The sequence below is a fragment of the Cornus florida genome, unplaced genomic scaffold, assembly GCF_030987335.1.
Source record: "Cornus florida cultivar Cherokee Brave unplaced genomic scaffold, ASM3098733v1 CherokeeBrave_3.0.0_Hap2_Chr10, whole genome shotgun sequence".
Lineage (NCBI taxonomy): Eukaryota > Viridiplantae > Streptophyta > Magnoliopsida > Cornales > Cornaceae > Cornus > Cornus florida.
In genome coordinates, this window is record NW_026775580.1 from 26,352,999 (window position 1) to 26,368,625 (window position 15,627).

Here is a 15,627-nt window from a genome sequence, read left to right on the forward strand (position 1 = left end):
GTGAGAAAAAATGTTTTTATGGACTTTTAAAAACCAAACTGTACTTGGAAAACAAGTCAATTTCATGCATAACCATTAAGGTAAAAGTCTATGCAAAATAGGAAATTGAAACAGAGTAGGAAACAAAGTTGCCAAAAACTACTGAAGGACTTGAACCAGTTTAGGTTGTCTTGAACCGGCTCAAGTTGGTCGGTGAGTTTTTTTAAAACAAGTTTTTTAAACTTAAACCGATTCAGCTGCTCTTGAACCGGTTCAAGTTAGCCAGACTTGAATAAAATGTTTTAACACTTAGAAAGATTTTGGCAACGCTCAATTTTCGAAAGTATGCGGTTCATGCAAGTGTCTTTACCTTTTAACTAAACTTCATAAAGTGTTGTTATTACTTTTTTCAAAGTTATCAAACTATTGATTAAGAACAACTCTTCAATATCGCTTCCGATCTCGAACTTGAAATTTGAACTGAAAATTGCAATTCAACCGAACATATTTTGATAACAAAAATCACTAATTACAAATTTTATGTCTTACATTAATTATTTCTATTGTTGAAAATTTCTTTCATCATTCACATTGGTTAAATAAAAAAAAAAAATTGTAATACAATTACAAAGGTACTCTCTTAAATCTACCCCGCCCCAATTTTGGACGAGAACAGGGGGAGCTCTACTAAAAGGGGGTAGGAATGGAATTGGGTCCCCCACCCCCACTCGCCCTCTTTCCATCCCATCTATAGGGTGTTGTACAGCCTCAAACCATACTATTTTTTAAATTGAACTTTTGTTACCACTTCTCCGTCAACATTAGTTCTCTAATATTTTATTAATATAGTTTCAGTCCTTTGAAATGCTGCAAACGTACTGGCGAAGACCTACGTTGTATTTCCATTTTTCTCTCCATATCTAACCAAGGCAAGTAAAAACTTGGCTTTCTCCTCCAAGTAGGAGCTCTCCTCTTTGTAGGAGTTCTTTGGTTCTCAGAGTTTTGCGTTTTTCCTCACATTGTCAGTTTTTTCATGGTATGTTTTCCAATCACTCTTGCGTCACTGGTGATTATGATGTGGGTAAAGACCATTATGTGGGTTTGTTTCCTGGACCTGTAAGCTGATGGAGGTAACACTGGCCTTTTTGTGTCTTGGACTGCGTTGGATGCTCTTTCCTTTTGATCCTGGTGTTGGGAAACGTGCAAGTTTTAAAAACTTTTCGAGGGATTTAAATTCATAGATCTTGATTCATTACATAGAGACGAGTTTTATGCAAAAATAAAACATGATGTATCATTCAATTAATGGATTGAATACTTACATCAAAAGGTCTGAGTAAACCTTTAAATCTTTCCTCTAAAGTGAATGTTCTCACTTATTGTAGATCCCTTAGCAAGATGCATTCTCATTGGATCTCCATCTTCTTGGTAATTGTTTTGCCTTTAGGAATCACTCATAAGCCTCCATGAATGACCTTGGAAAACTAGGCTTGTGGGAGCCTCCATTAGATGAGAACATAAACCCTAATTTTCTAGAGAGAGAAAATTTATTCCTTTTTCCTTCTCATAAAAATCACACCTAAAATATACATAGACCATGTATATTTATAGGCAACATAAAGGTAAAGAAAAGGAAACAACTAATCCTTCTCAATCTCTAATTCACATGTCTCAAATCTAATATGATTCCAATATCAAGTTGGGCTATGAGTGAGAATCCATTGGGCCTATTATTTTATTGGCTACAATGAATTAATGATTGGCCCGGTCCATGGACCCAATTAAATTAATTCATAAATTAATTTCTACTCCACTAAAAGAAATTAATTGAACTCCAATTAAATAATAAATAACTTCTAAGTCAATGTTGCACTTTAACCCCTCTATGCATAATTAGTTATCGGATAAATAATGCCATCAATCCGACTACTTAATTAATATATTTATTTTGGTACCTTTGATTATTTCTGGCTCGATCACAATAAAACATTTGTTTGACAAAAATAATAATTTAATAAATAAATATATAATAAATCATTTTGTCTAAAATCATACGAAGGCCTTCGAATTTACTTTGTGATCAACCATAATCAATACAAAATAAATACAAGTAGCAATGATGCAAATATTGAAAATATAACCCTCTAACTATTAATTACATAACTACCCGAAGTGTCGGTCTAAGGATCCCGAAGAATCCGCCGAACAAATCAAAGTAATTATTAATTAATAAAAGAGTCTATACTTTTCTCATACTTAAGAGTCAAATGCCATGACGGTGATAGGGAGTAATTGCATACGACGGCTCTCGCAATATATCTCAACCTAACGCGGATCCAGTTCAAGTCTTAATTAATTATGAGTCCATCTATAATTACCGACTATGAACAATTTATAATTACTATTTATATATCATGCATTGATTGCCATCACATACATATACATAAATATTTCTTGTAATTACATGGACACTATCAATTTCATAGTGAATCGAAATATAATACATTGAATTCACCAATTGTATAAAACATAAATATTTCAGAAACGTCAGGAACATATGTCAATTAATCCAAACAGGAATTTGCTATGCCAGGGCATATAAATCCCAACAGCTCCCACTTGCCCTCATAGCCAATTCAAATTGCACCTAACTCCAATGTTATCCAGATGATGATCAAAATTATTGATCAATGACACCTTTGATAATGGATCAACAAAGTTGTGTTCCAATGCAATGTTCTAGCTACAAGTACATTTTCTTGCCGGACAATATCATGTAGAACATGATACTTCCTATCAGTGTATTTTGTTCATCTATGGAACCTTGGGTCATTGGTTTGGACTACTTCTACACTATTGTCACAATATAGCTCGATAGGCAGGCTAGTATGCTCCACAACCTCTAAATCAGTGAGATCAAACCAATAGGCTTATATTGCCACCTTTAAGGCTGCAATATGTTCCACCTGCAGGTTTGAGTCAACAGTTGAAATCTGCTTGACAATCTACCAACTGATTTCCCTTCCATTAAGTGAACATACACTAAGTCATGAACCTAATAGTATCTACTTCTGATTGAAAATCAGAACTAGCATTCCTGACTAGGACCATATCATCACATCCATAAATGAGTATGATATCATTCATTCCCCTTAGGTACTTAATGATATTTTTCACAATAGACCAGTTGTCAAGTCCAGTATTGGACTGATCTCTACTGACTATCCCTACTATGTAGCGGATGTCCTGTTTGGTATAGACCATGGCATATATGAGACTCTCATATGCCGAAACATATTGTTCCAGTCTCATTTGCTCAATCTCCTTTGATAGTCTTGAAAAACTACTTACCAGAGAGAGCCATCCATATCAATAAAGCAAGAACTCATTTTTTGAGTTATGCATACCAAACCTGGTCAAAACTTTATCAATGTAGGATTATTAAGATAAGCCTATTTTCCTTTTAACCTGATCTTGCAAAAGCTTGATCCTAGGAATATAGCTTACATCTTGAAAATCCTTCATTTAAAAGTAATTGAACAACTACCTTTTAATTGATGACAAAACTTCCACGTCATTATAAATGAGTAGGATGTCATCAATATATAGAATTAAGAAAAATAATGACATTCCCTTATACACTCATGATTTATTCACTAAGAAATCTTCTGGTATCTTTTTGTAGATTAACTTGCCTTCCATAGGAATCACCCTACTAGAAAGTTCTACAAGATCCCAGAATTTATTAGAATACATAGATTCCAACTCTGATTTCATAGTAACTCACCAAAACGATCTGTATCCACATCGGTTCACGCTTCCGTGTAGCTTACTGGGTCCAACTCATGTTTAACAGGGATGTCCATAATGGTCTCACCTAAAAACATGATTCTGTCGAATTGGATGATAATCCTCCCACTACATCAATGTACCGATGCAAGAATCTGTGTAGTAGATGATGCTAACGCATCAATAGGGAATTCATATATTATTCTCAATCTCTATAATAAGTGTGTTCACATGTGGTATATCTGGTACTCATACCAAATTCTCTAACATTATGCTACTAGGTATGTGATTCATAATATGATTCTCCTATAGATAAACAGTGAGTGAAAACAATCAACTTTTATCTTTGAGATCATAAAATAATCCATCCTAGTGACATTTAGCGTAGCTATCAAATCTAGCATGTCTATGATCTGATTCCAACTTACTTGTCCATATCAAACGCACATGTGCAAGACTACCCCATATGTGCATATGATTCAAACTAATATCTAGTCAAAAACACAGCTCAACAGTATCCTTGAGACAGACTAAGATGGAATGCAGTTCATAATGCGTATCGATGTCATTAACGCTAAACTCTTAAATGAAAGAGATAATGTGGCATTACTGATCATAGATCTAACCATGTTAAGTGGAATTCTGTTATTCCTATTTGACACCTAAATTAATTTAGCGTCAATTGCGGAAAACTGGTACACAACACCCTCATTGACCATATAGTCTTTGCACTATCCCAAGAAATACTCAAATACTCGATCAGATCGAAGTGTCTTGATAAGTTTACCTAATCTGTGCTCCACATCAGTCTTGACCCTCTCGGAATATACCAAAAGTATAAGACTTGTGTCGCAACAGGTAAATTTATCCAAAACGTGAGTAATCTTGATTGGATGTTCATAAGACTACACGTGTACGTGTGTACCGACTCCAATTGTTCTTTATGTCTATTTCATTTGGCTGATTAAGCCCTTAGAGTTATCTATCCTTCAAAACAAGATTCACAAGTTTGGTTTAGGCTCCTCTGCCTCACTAGGTAATAAACCTTCTTTAACCAATCTTTAAATCTCATTTTGATTGATTATAACCCAAAAATAGACACCAAAAATACAATGAGTTAGGAATAACAAATTTTCTCTTAACATTCAATCTAGAAGATGCAACATTAGTTTCTACATCCTGCAAATCTTAAGAGCTTCTGATTATAGTATATTAACCATCTTTCAATGCACCAGAAGCAATCGCATATCTATTCAATTTTATAAAACCAGTTTTACAAAATAACGATCTAGTTTTTATAAGCCAAAAGTGAAATAAGAATGAGATTGCGTTTCACTTCTGTGCATAAAGATAGTTCTCTAATACTAATATCCTCATACTCTCTAATTTCAGATGTAATACTCCCACTGACTTAACTACAACCTTGGCATCAGGTCAAAAGATAAATATATATCCATATCATCGAGGCTTCTGGATTCCTGAAATCCTTACAATAAATTGCAAACATGTTTAGTGGCTCCAGAATCTATCCATCAGGAATCAATAGATACAACCACATAACATGGCTCAATGATTAAATATATTTTTTCCTATGCCACGTCATTGCTTAGACAGTTTGTCCTTTAGTGTCTTAGTTAACGGCAAAAGAAATAGTTTCATTCGCCCTCAACATACACTGCCTTATTCCCTTTAACCTTTTAGATACCTATATTTTGTGCTAGCCTAGTCCTATTATCATCCTTCTTCTTTGCTTTGCCCATCCACTTGGGCCTAGAAGAAGATGGTATAGACTAGTTTAGATTGATAGGAACGCCCATACTCTTGATTATCCCTTCATCTGTTACCAATTCTATAAGAATATCAGCGAGTGTGAACTCAAACTGATTCCTTATTTAGTTCACTATAACAGAATCGAACGAGTTTGGTAACAAGACAATAATCATGTCAACTTGAAACTTACCACCCAAGTCAGCCCTATTGATCTCCAGCTAATTTAAAATAATAAACAATCATTTTCCAAAATTTGATTTCAAACTGGAGTTCATGAGGCTATCTTGATGTATTTAAATTTGACACAGTACTTAGGCATATGCTCTATCTAATCTCACCAAAATATCTCATTGACATTTAATATGATGCTTGAAGAAAATAAAATAATACAAATGTTAGCTTTGGAGTATATTCGAGTTAAACTCTAGAATATTGCACCAAGTCATATCATTTACCTTATCTAATTTATTAAAAGCATTAATGTCAAATTTGGTATCTCAAAGTAAAAGAGATAGGTATAGGAGTAATAAACACATTTTGTACCCTTACGTTGTGAATAAAATATCTAAGTTCATTTTCCAGTCATTATAAATAAGGTCCAATATCATAGAATATGTAAGCAAGCAGATAAAATGGATTAAACATAATTCATCTGAATATAAATGCATTCATACAACATGCAAGGTGAATTATTAATTCTGTCATGCATATTTAAAATTAAAATGAGCTTGTGAACCACATAATACAATAAATCTCAATCGAACAAGAGATCATTATCATTATTGGTGAACAATCCCTTTTAATTAATGCGGGTCCCTCAACTCTGTAGCATAATAAATCAACTAATCAATATGTCAATAACTTATCCTGTTGGAGGAGTTCATTATTACTATTATTGAGATTCATTTGCTATTAAGCGAGCACTTCCATTAAAATAATAATATGTGGGTCCCTTAACCACTGCATGAAAAATCGAATAACCAATACGCCAATAACTTATTCGGTTGGCGAAGTTCATTATTGCTATTGGCGGGCAAATCTCATCATTTCCGTATCTCTTAAGACAATGCCTTGTCTATCATATGAAATGATTCCCGATTTAATTTAGCCTTTCTAAAATCACCTAGTATAGACCACTTCGTTGGGAAGCTAACACTATTGATTTTAGATTGAGTGTATAACGTTATTAAAATTCTAACGAAAAATTAAACATTAAATATGTTGTCATTATAATCTAGACTCTTTAAATCATGCGTAGGGCCTTATTTTTAAAGATCTAATTACAATGAACATTTAATATTTGTATTTTCATGAGACAACCATTCTTGTAATATTAAGACTCTTCAAATCATGCGTGGGGCCTTATTTTTGAAGATCTAATTACAATGGTGTTAATAACAAAGGCCATGGGGCAATGTATAAAAATCCCCGCTCCCACTCAATTTTTAATCATTCATAATTAGGGTTTTCATTTTATTCATTTACATGATATAATGCATGCAAAACGTCTTGATTTTAATCCAATTAAATTTAGAAAATATTTGGATTTTAAACGATTCACTAATATTTAATTTGAAGCACACTTTAAAAATAATTTACAAAAAAAATAATTTTGCGTTTCCCAATAAGTGCCCTCAAATTAATTAGTAATCAAATCCAATTAATTTTCATAATTTAACTAATATAAATCAAGCCATTTAAATAAATATCATGGATCCAATGCATGAACAATAATAATTAGCAATTAATTATTTCATGCATCACATACAATAATAAATGACAGATAAAGCAAATTAAATGGCCAATGGATTCAGCTTTTAACATTTAATTGCTCTAAGTATTGCGCGAGGATCTTCCATCAGCTTGCAAACACCCGCAGGAGGTTGATACGCGCTAGGAGAAGCAAAACACTGCTTGGAACGCGACTGGAGGGCCCCACACGCGCTTACACGCGCCTGGGGCATGTTGCAGGTCAAGCCACGCGCCCCCACATGCTGGCACACGCCTAGGGCACGTGGGACGTGCCCCCACGCGCTGGCAAGCGGGTGGGGCGCGTGGGACGCGCCTCCACGCGCCTGCACGCGCGTGGAGGCCATACCACCTTAGCTGGCGCGTGCAATGCACGCGCCAGCATATGTCTCCTCCTGGCGCGTGTTCCTCACGCGCCAGGCTCACCCCACCTGCACCACATCTGATCCCAGCCTTCTCTGACGCCTCTTCTCGCCGCCGGCGATACTCCGGCCACCGGAAAAACGCCGAAAAATTTCAGAAAAATCAAAAAAATTCCCAGAAAATTAAATTAAGCCTCAAAAAATTCCAGAAAAATTCCAAAAAATTCGAAAAAATTCCAGAAAATTACTGAAGCATAATTTAACCCTTTTGGACCTTCTTGAAGCTTCATAACATCCTTTGACGAAGATTACATGGCTTTAAAAATATTTACAATTTGAAATACAATGTAAAAAATTAAATTACATCATTGAACTTTCAAACGGCTAAATCAAAGCCTTAATTACATTCATCCAAAGATAAAATTACATTAATTTAACCTATAAGCTTCATCCATGGCCCAACCATACATCATCATTCATTCACAATTATTTATATATCATTATGTATCAATATATATCAACATATTAAATCATACATCAACATACATCAAAAAAATATATATGAATATAATTTTGGATCCATGAATGATGATTTTCATAAAATCATGATCTCTAGTAATGAATCAAACCATGACTCTGATACCACTGTCGGGAAACGTGCAAGTTTTAAAAACTTTTCGAGGGATTTAAATTCATAAATCTTGATTCATTACATAGAGACGAGTTTTATGCAAAAATAAAACATGATGTATCATTCAATTAATGGATTGAATACTTACATCAAAAGGTCTGAGTAAACCTTTAAATCTTTCCTCTAAAGTGAATATTCTCACTTATTGTAGATCCCTTAGCAAGATGCATTCTCATTGGATCTCCATTTTCTTGGTAATTGTTTTGCCTTTAGGAATCACTCATAAGTCTCCATGAATGACCTTGGAAAACTAGGCTTGTGGGAGCCTCCATTAGATGAGAACATAAACCCTAATTTTCTAGAGAGAGAAAATTTATTCTTTTTTCCTTCTCATAAAAATCACACCTAAAATATACATAGACCATGTATATTTATAGGCAACATAAAGGTAAAGAAAAGGAAACAACTAATCATTCTCAATCTCTAATTCACATGTCTCAAATCTAATATGATTCCAATATCAAGTTGGGCTATGAGTGAGAATCCATTGGGCCTATTATTTTATTGGCTACAATGAATTAATGATTGACCCGGTCCATGGACCCAATTAAATTAATTCATAAATTAATTTCTACTCCACTAAAAGAAATTAATTGAACTCCAATTAAATAATAAATAACCTCTAAGTCAATGTTGCACTTTGACCCCTCTATGCATAATTAGTTATCAGATAAATAATGCCATCAATCCGACTACTTAATTAATATATTTATTTTGGTACCTTTGATTATTTCTGGCTTGATCACAATAAAACATTTGTTTGACAAAAATAATAATTTAATAAATAAATATATAATAAATCATTTTGTCTAAAATCATACGAAGGCCTTCGAATTTACTTTGTGATCAACCATAATCAATACAAAATAAATACAAGTAGCAATGATGCAAATATTGAAAATATAACCCTCTAACTATTAATTACATAACTACTCGAAGTGTCGGTCTAAGGATCCCGAAGAATCCGCCGAACAAATCAAAGTAATTATTAATTAATAAAAGAGTCTATACTTTTCTCATGCTTAAGAGTCAAATGCCATGACGGTGATAGGGAGTAATTGCATACGACGGCTCTCGCAATATATCTCAACCTAACGCGAATCCAGTTCAAGTCTTAATTAATTATGAGTCCATCCATAATTACCGACTATGAACAATTTATAATTACTATTTATATATCATGCATTGATTGCCATCACATACATATACATAAATATTTTTTGTAATTACATGGACACTATCAATTTTATAGTGAATCGAAATATAATACATTGAATTCACCAATTGTATAAAACATAAATATTTCAAAAACATCAGAAATATATGTCAATTAATCCAAACAGAAATTTGTTATGTCATGGCATATAAATCCCAACACCTGGTGTCGGTAAAATTTCTTTTGTGCGTCTTTCTCTTCTTACTCTTTTTGTTTTCCTTTTTCTCTCTTGTTCTATTTGTTTGCTTTGTTTTTTCTATCTTATGCCATGGCTCTCGGCTCCTTGGTTTCCACGGTAGGTCAACTGGTTTTTGCGGCGTATTTTGGTCAGAGTGGTAAGGATCTGGTGAGGGGGCTTTCGACTGCTCGATATGATCAGAACTAGGTTTACGTTGCTGACTACAATTTCACTGCTGGTGGTTCGGCAGTGCAATCTCTTTCCTTTCCGGCTCGGTCTCCACATCCACTGATGTAGAAAAAGTATGGTACAAGGATTGACACACCATATTTGCTAGGGCAAATAATTTGCCAGCCTTTTGGGAATCGTTCCGGAGCTTTTTACTCCACAAGTGGATTTTATTCATGAAGATAAGGCATATCATGGAAGTTCGCCGGCAAAATCGATTTCTTCATCGCTAAAACCATCGGCTATGCTTCGTCGTCCACGACGACGCCTCGGGATGCTGTATTGTCACGCTGTCACATCAGCTGTCTTGTTTGAGTTTGCGTATTGAGGAAACTCTGTTGGATCTGACTCGTATAGAAGATTCTAGCGTGTCTGTGCTGGGTACTTGAAATTGGGCCTCATAGGCCAAGTTATTAGCCCACACCTAATTTGTATTCTCATTCGCCAAGTGGGTTCAGTTCAGTTTTTGGCCTAAGTTCACAATATTATGCCACAAACTACGTTGGTTAAATATTTTGAGCCCAATCACCTGATGGTTTATGACACTACTATCTAAGTCTCTAGTAAGTTCTTATGGGAGCTAGCCAGCCCGGGTTACCACACACCTTTCTAAGCATTAGGTTGTTATCAGGACTGCTCTTGAGTTCGCTTGGTGTTGGGTTCGTCTGGGGGGTTTGTTTTGTTCTGTCTATGTTAGTGGGCTCGCTTGATCTTGTCTTTGTAAGTGCCGTTTGGCTGTTCTTATTGCCAGTTTAAAAAAACAAAAAAATTCTATGTCTTTTCTCTCTCACTCATTGACTCATTGTGTATCTGAATCCCTTTATTGCCTTTGTGTTCACTAATGTAACGGGAGGGCACTTGTCCATCTATCCAAAAACTTAAGTTATAGGATAGTGATAAGTGCCGAATATTGCATACTCAAGCGCCCTTAATTGTATTAGTTAAGCTCATAATTTGATATTTTTATATAGATTATTTTCATTTTTGTGTTTTTGTATTTTTGCAGGTTTATTTACTAAAAATAAATAAAAATAAGGTTTTAAAGGTTTTTGAAGAACAAGTCATATCAGGCCTAAATATCAAGTGATTTTCAAGAAGAGATGGCCCAAATATTCAATGGATGTATTCAGCACTGCAGAAGAGAAGAAAGAAGCCAAGTACTAGCCTTGTGTTCGGACGCCAATCTTCGTGTCCGGACGCCATGCAGCCAAACCTCGCGTCTGGACGCCATGTTTCAAGTTCGGACGCTAGCCTACGGGCCCCCATTTTGAATAAGTCAAAGTTTGTTCCCTTTTAAGTGGGAATTTGAATTTGAATGAGTTGGGTTGTTTGGAAACTTATTTTGGGATTAAGAGGGGGCAAAAGCCTAAAATTAATTAATTAGTTTTGGATTCTAAAGGTGTAGCATGGTCCATCTTTCTTAAGTATAATCTATACAAATTCTCAATTAACATGTTAATATAACCATTTCATAAATTCATTCACATTGTCACTATTGGAAATCAAGTGCATAATTGTGCCAATATGATTTCTAAGACAATATAAACATATCAACATAATTATATATTCAAATGAAGATCACATACATTAATTCAATGTAAACAACTTCTAATTTATGAAACCAATATATACAAGATGAATACCAAAATTGAAATAGCAATTACAACATATTTACTCTAAGTTACATCAACTCCCTAGGAAGAGAGTTAATTCCTCATGGATATGGTAACAATTTCAAGGATTGAAGAAGAAAAAGCCCCTGCAACCCCATTTTGAATAAGTCAAAGTTTGTTCCCTTTTAAGTGGGAATTTGAATTTGAATGAGTTGGGTTGTTTGGAAACTCATTTTGGGATTAAGAGGGGGCAAAGGCCTGAAATTAATTAATTAGTTTTGGATTCTAAAATGATATTGAGAGAAGGGATTTTGCCTTAGGGTTTTATGCTGAGTTTTGTAACAATGGGGTTGCAGGGGCTTTTTCTTCTTCAATCCTTGAAATTGCTACCATATCCATGAGGAACTAACTCTCTTCCTAGGGAGTTGATGTAACTTAGAGTAAATATGTTGTAATTGCTATTTCAATTTTAGTATTCATCTTGTATATATTGGTTTTATAAATTAAAAGTTGTTTACATTGAATTAATGTATGTGATCTTCATTTGAATATATAATTATGTTGGTATGTTTATATTGTCTTAGAAATCATATTGGCACAATTATGCACTTGATTTCCAATAGTGACAATGGGAATGAATTTATGAAATGGTTATATTAGCATGTTAATTGAGAATTTGTATAAATTATACTTAAGAAAGATGGACCATGCTACACCTTTAGATTAATTAGTTAGTTAAATGGTCCATGCCAACTGAAGATAATTATAATAGATAATTGAATTTCATGTGCTTCAACATACAATTGAAGAACCTTGATAGGCCATGCCTAGGGACGATGGTTCATACCACAACCTAGTTTAGGTGGATGAACCATTCCAACCAAAGATGGGTTATGCTTAGTCCTGAAATGTATGATTTTCTAGAAGATGTTGTGTGTAATGACCCGGTCATTTTCCTTCCTTTCATTTTCCTCAGATTTTCACGGATATTTTTTTTTTTCCTGTTGATCTTTTCTTTTCTAAGTTCAGTTTCTCATCACTTAGTGTCGTCTCGAGTGCTCAGAAATAGTTTCTGAGACTCTTTTCCTTGAATTGACAATTTCCTTTAAGCACCGCGTCATTTCCACATTTTCATTTTTCGGACACTATTCACTTTTCATCCTTTTTCCTATTTTGTCTTTTCCCCGTTTGTCACTTAGTTGGCATAACCACAATTTTTGTGTTTGGAGTTAGTTTTTGACTTCACGTATCTTCATTCTAAGTGGTTTCCACGAAATACGTATCTTTACTTTTGCTCACGGTATCCATAGAAGCATGGATGCACAAATCTTTAGAAACATTGTCCTTTCTTGGGGTGTTTTATTTCAGGGGTTTCTAAAAAAATATTTTTTGAAGATATTTTCATTCTGGGCTAGTTGTGCAGTTTTCACTTTTTGAAGGGGCCATTATGCAATTAATGAAAGTTATTACTAAATGCCTTGTTTTGAGCCTGGATTCTCATACAGGATTCATTTTCACTTTTTGTTGAGTCATGTACTCTTAGAATTCCCTTCTGGTTGTTGTTCTCTAGTTTCAGGATTTTTGGACCCGGTTGCCGTCGAACTTGTTCGGGGCATATCTCTTTACTCGGGACAATTTTCGATGTCGTTTCTTCCGTTGTTCATATTTTCTCATTTTAGTTCTTTTTTGTTCACGGAGTTTTGCCGTTTGGGCGTGTCTGCTCGAATTCCACTTTTCCAGACCCGGTGGGGCCCGTTTGGGGCACTTTTTGAGATTTTCTATAAATAGGGGGTCTTGGAAAGAAAAATTAGATTTTTCTCTTTCTCTCCTCTCTCTTGGCCGGATTCCATGGCAGCCAAGGGCTGCCACCTTCTCTCTCCTCTTTTGAGCCTCTTCCCTTCAATGAAAAGTTATAGTGCCTTAGTGTTTTATGTTCGCCTTGGCGAGACCTTCGATTCCACCTATTGGAATCTCATTTTGGCCATTTCTTGAGTTTGGGGTTGAAGTCAAGTTGTGATTTTCATGGGGCTTCCTTGGGATTCTTGTTCATCGTGTTGTCCTCGACAAAACCTAGAAGTTTCGTCGGATTCGGAGCGGTTTCATTTTGGTGGCTTTTGAGATTTTCATCTCAAATTGAGATAGGGGGTGTTTCAGGATTTTGTATGTGTTGTATTGAGTGTTTTACATGATTATACAACTTGTTTGCATGCCTTATATCAAATCTAGAAAATTAGTAATATTTATTTCCTTGCATAAGATTTAATTTATAAGGATGTATATAGCTTAGAATTAAATTTGCTGTATGATGATAAATTATACTTTGATATATTTGTTAACATATATTAAATTAGAATTATTTGAATAAGAATTGCACTTTTTATTTAATAATTATCTTTTGTGAAAGTTTAATTCTCATGGATGTACCTTGTATGAAATTAACTTGTGATATACTTTTAAATTTAGTCTTAGCATGTTCTTTAATATACTTTAGTTTAAGAGTATTTGGATGAGTATGAAAATCTAGAGACTTTAACTAAAATGATTAATTAAAATATATTTTGAAGGTTCTATTGGCTTAATTAAGTTTCTAACTTGATAATTGTGATGACTAGGACTTGTATACTAGTATATGTTAATTTGGGACCACTTGATGTTGTTTTAGAATTTAGGAATTTGATTATCATTATTTAATTAAATTCCATTTTATCGTTCCAATGGCCTAATTAAGTTTTTGAATTGGTATATGCAATGACCATGCTATATTGTTTAACATGTGTTAATTAGAGATTATTTGATTTAAATTTGAAATTTAGAGAAATTAATTAGGTTATGTAATTAATTTCCATTTCTATTGCGTTAATGATTTAATCATATGCTTGACATTGATTGTATATTTAAAGCATGATTTTACACTTGTAATGGATTCATGAGTTTATGTTTTCAATATTGAATTATATTGTTATAGCGTGTAACGAATCACACACTGAAGATTCGACATGTGATGTTGTGATAGCGTGTAACGAATCGCACTCTGAAGATTCGACATTGTCATCCTATAGTAGTTGTAAATTTAGAGCATGTATTGTGTGGTTTCAACCTACTTGTGCATGAAGGTAGTTTCGAATACTATTTAATACGTATATAAGTTGTTAACTTATTTATTTTGGAGTCACTTAGGATATTATTACTGAGATATGGCTAGAGTTTGGTTTTAGTACGGGAGGTACGAGTTCTCTCTATTTTATAGTGCGCACTAGGGGTGGTATTACCAACGGGTTAGTACCCATAATAGCCGTTGAGGTATCGGCAGAATTCTGAGCTTAGATGTCCAAGTCTCCCACTATTTGATTTCGTACTTTTAGATTTCAAATTGATAACTTTTTGAGAATTTATGTCTTGATGTGTGTTATTAGAAATTCTAATTATACCAAATTGCTATATTTAGTTGATTTCGCACTTTTAGATTTCATGTTGATAAGTTTGAGACTCTATGTCTTGATGTGGGGTATTAAAAATTCTAATTATATTAAATTGCTATATTTAGTTGTTTTCGTACTTTAGATTTCAAGTTGATAATTTTGAAAATCTATATCTAGTTGCTTTGTATAGCATGTTTCTATATTGGTTAAATTGCATAGATATCGCGATTTGTATTTTGTTGTTTAAATGTAACTTAGGAATGATCCTATAGATTCATTTGGAACATAGACATTAGGTGGCATGACCCACTTTGGTTGTTTTTGCATTTTAGGTTTCAAGTTGATGACTTTGAGAATCTATATCTTGTTGCTTTGTATAGCATGCTTCTATGTGGTTTGAATTGCATGGATGATGTGATTTATGCTAGAAATGATCTAGGGTAGCTTAGGATGCTCCCTGAGTCTCACCCTTGACGTAGACATTAGGTGGCATGAGCCCTTTAACATGTTTCACCTTAAGGTGAAAAAATTTTAAAATGCTAGGTCGATGCATGCTCATTTCCTACGAGTAGCTTTATGTTACTCACCCACGCAGTGGGGACATTTTTTTGGTATAGGAATCAAGGTTAGAGA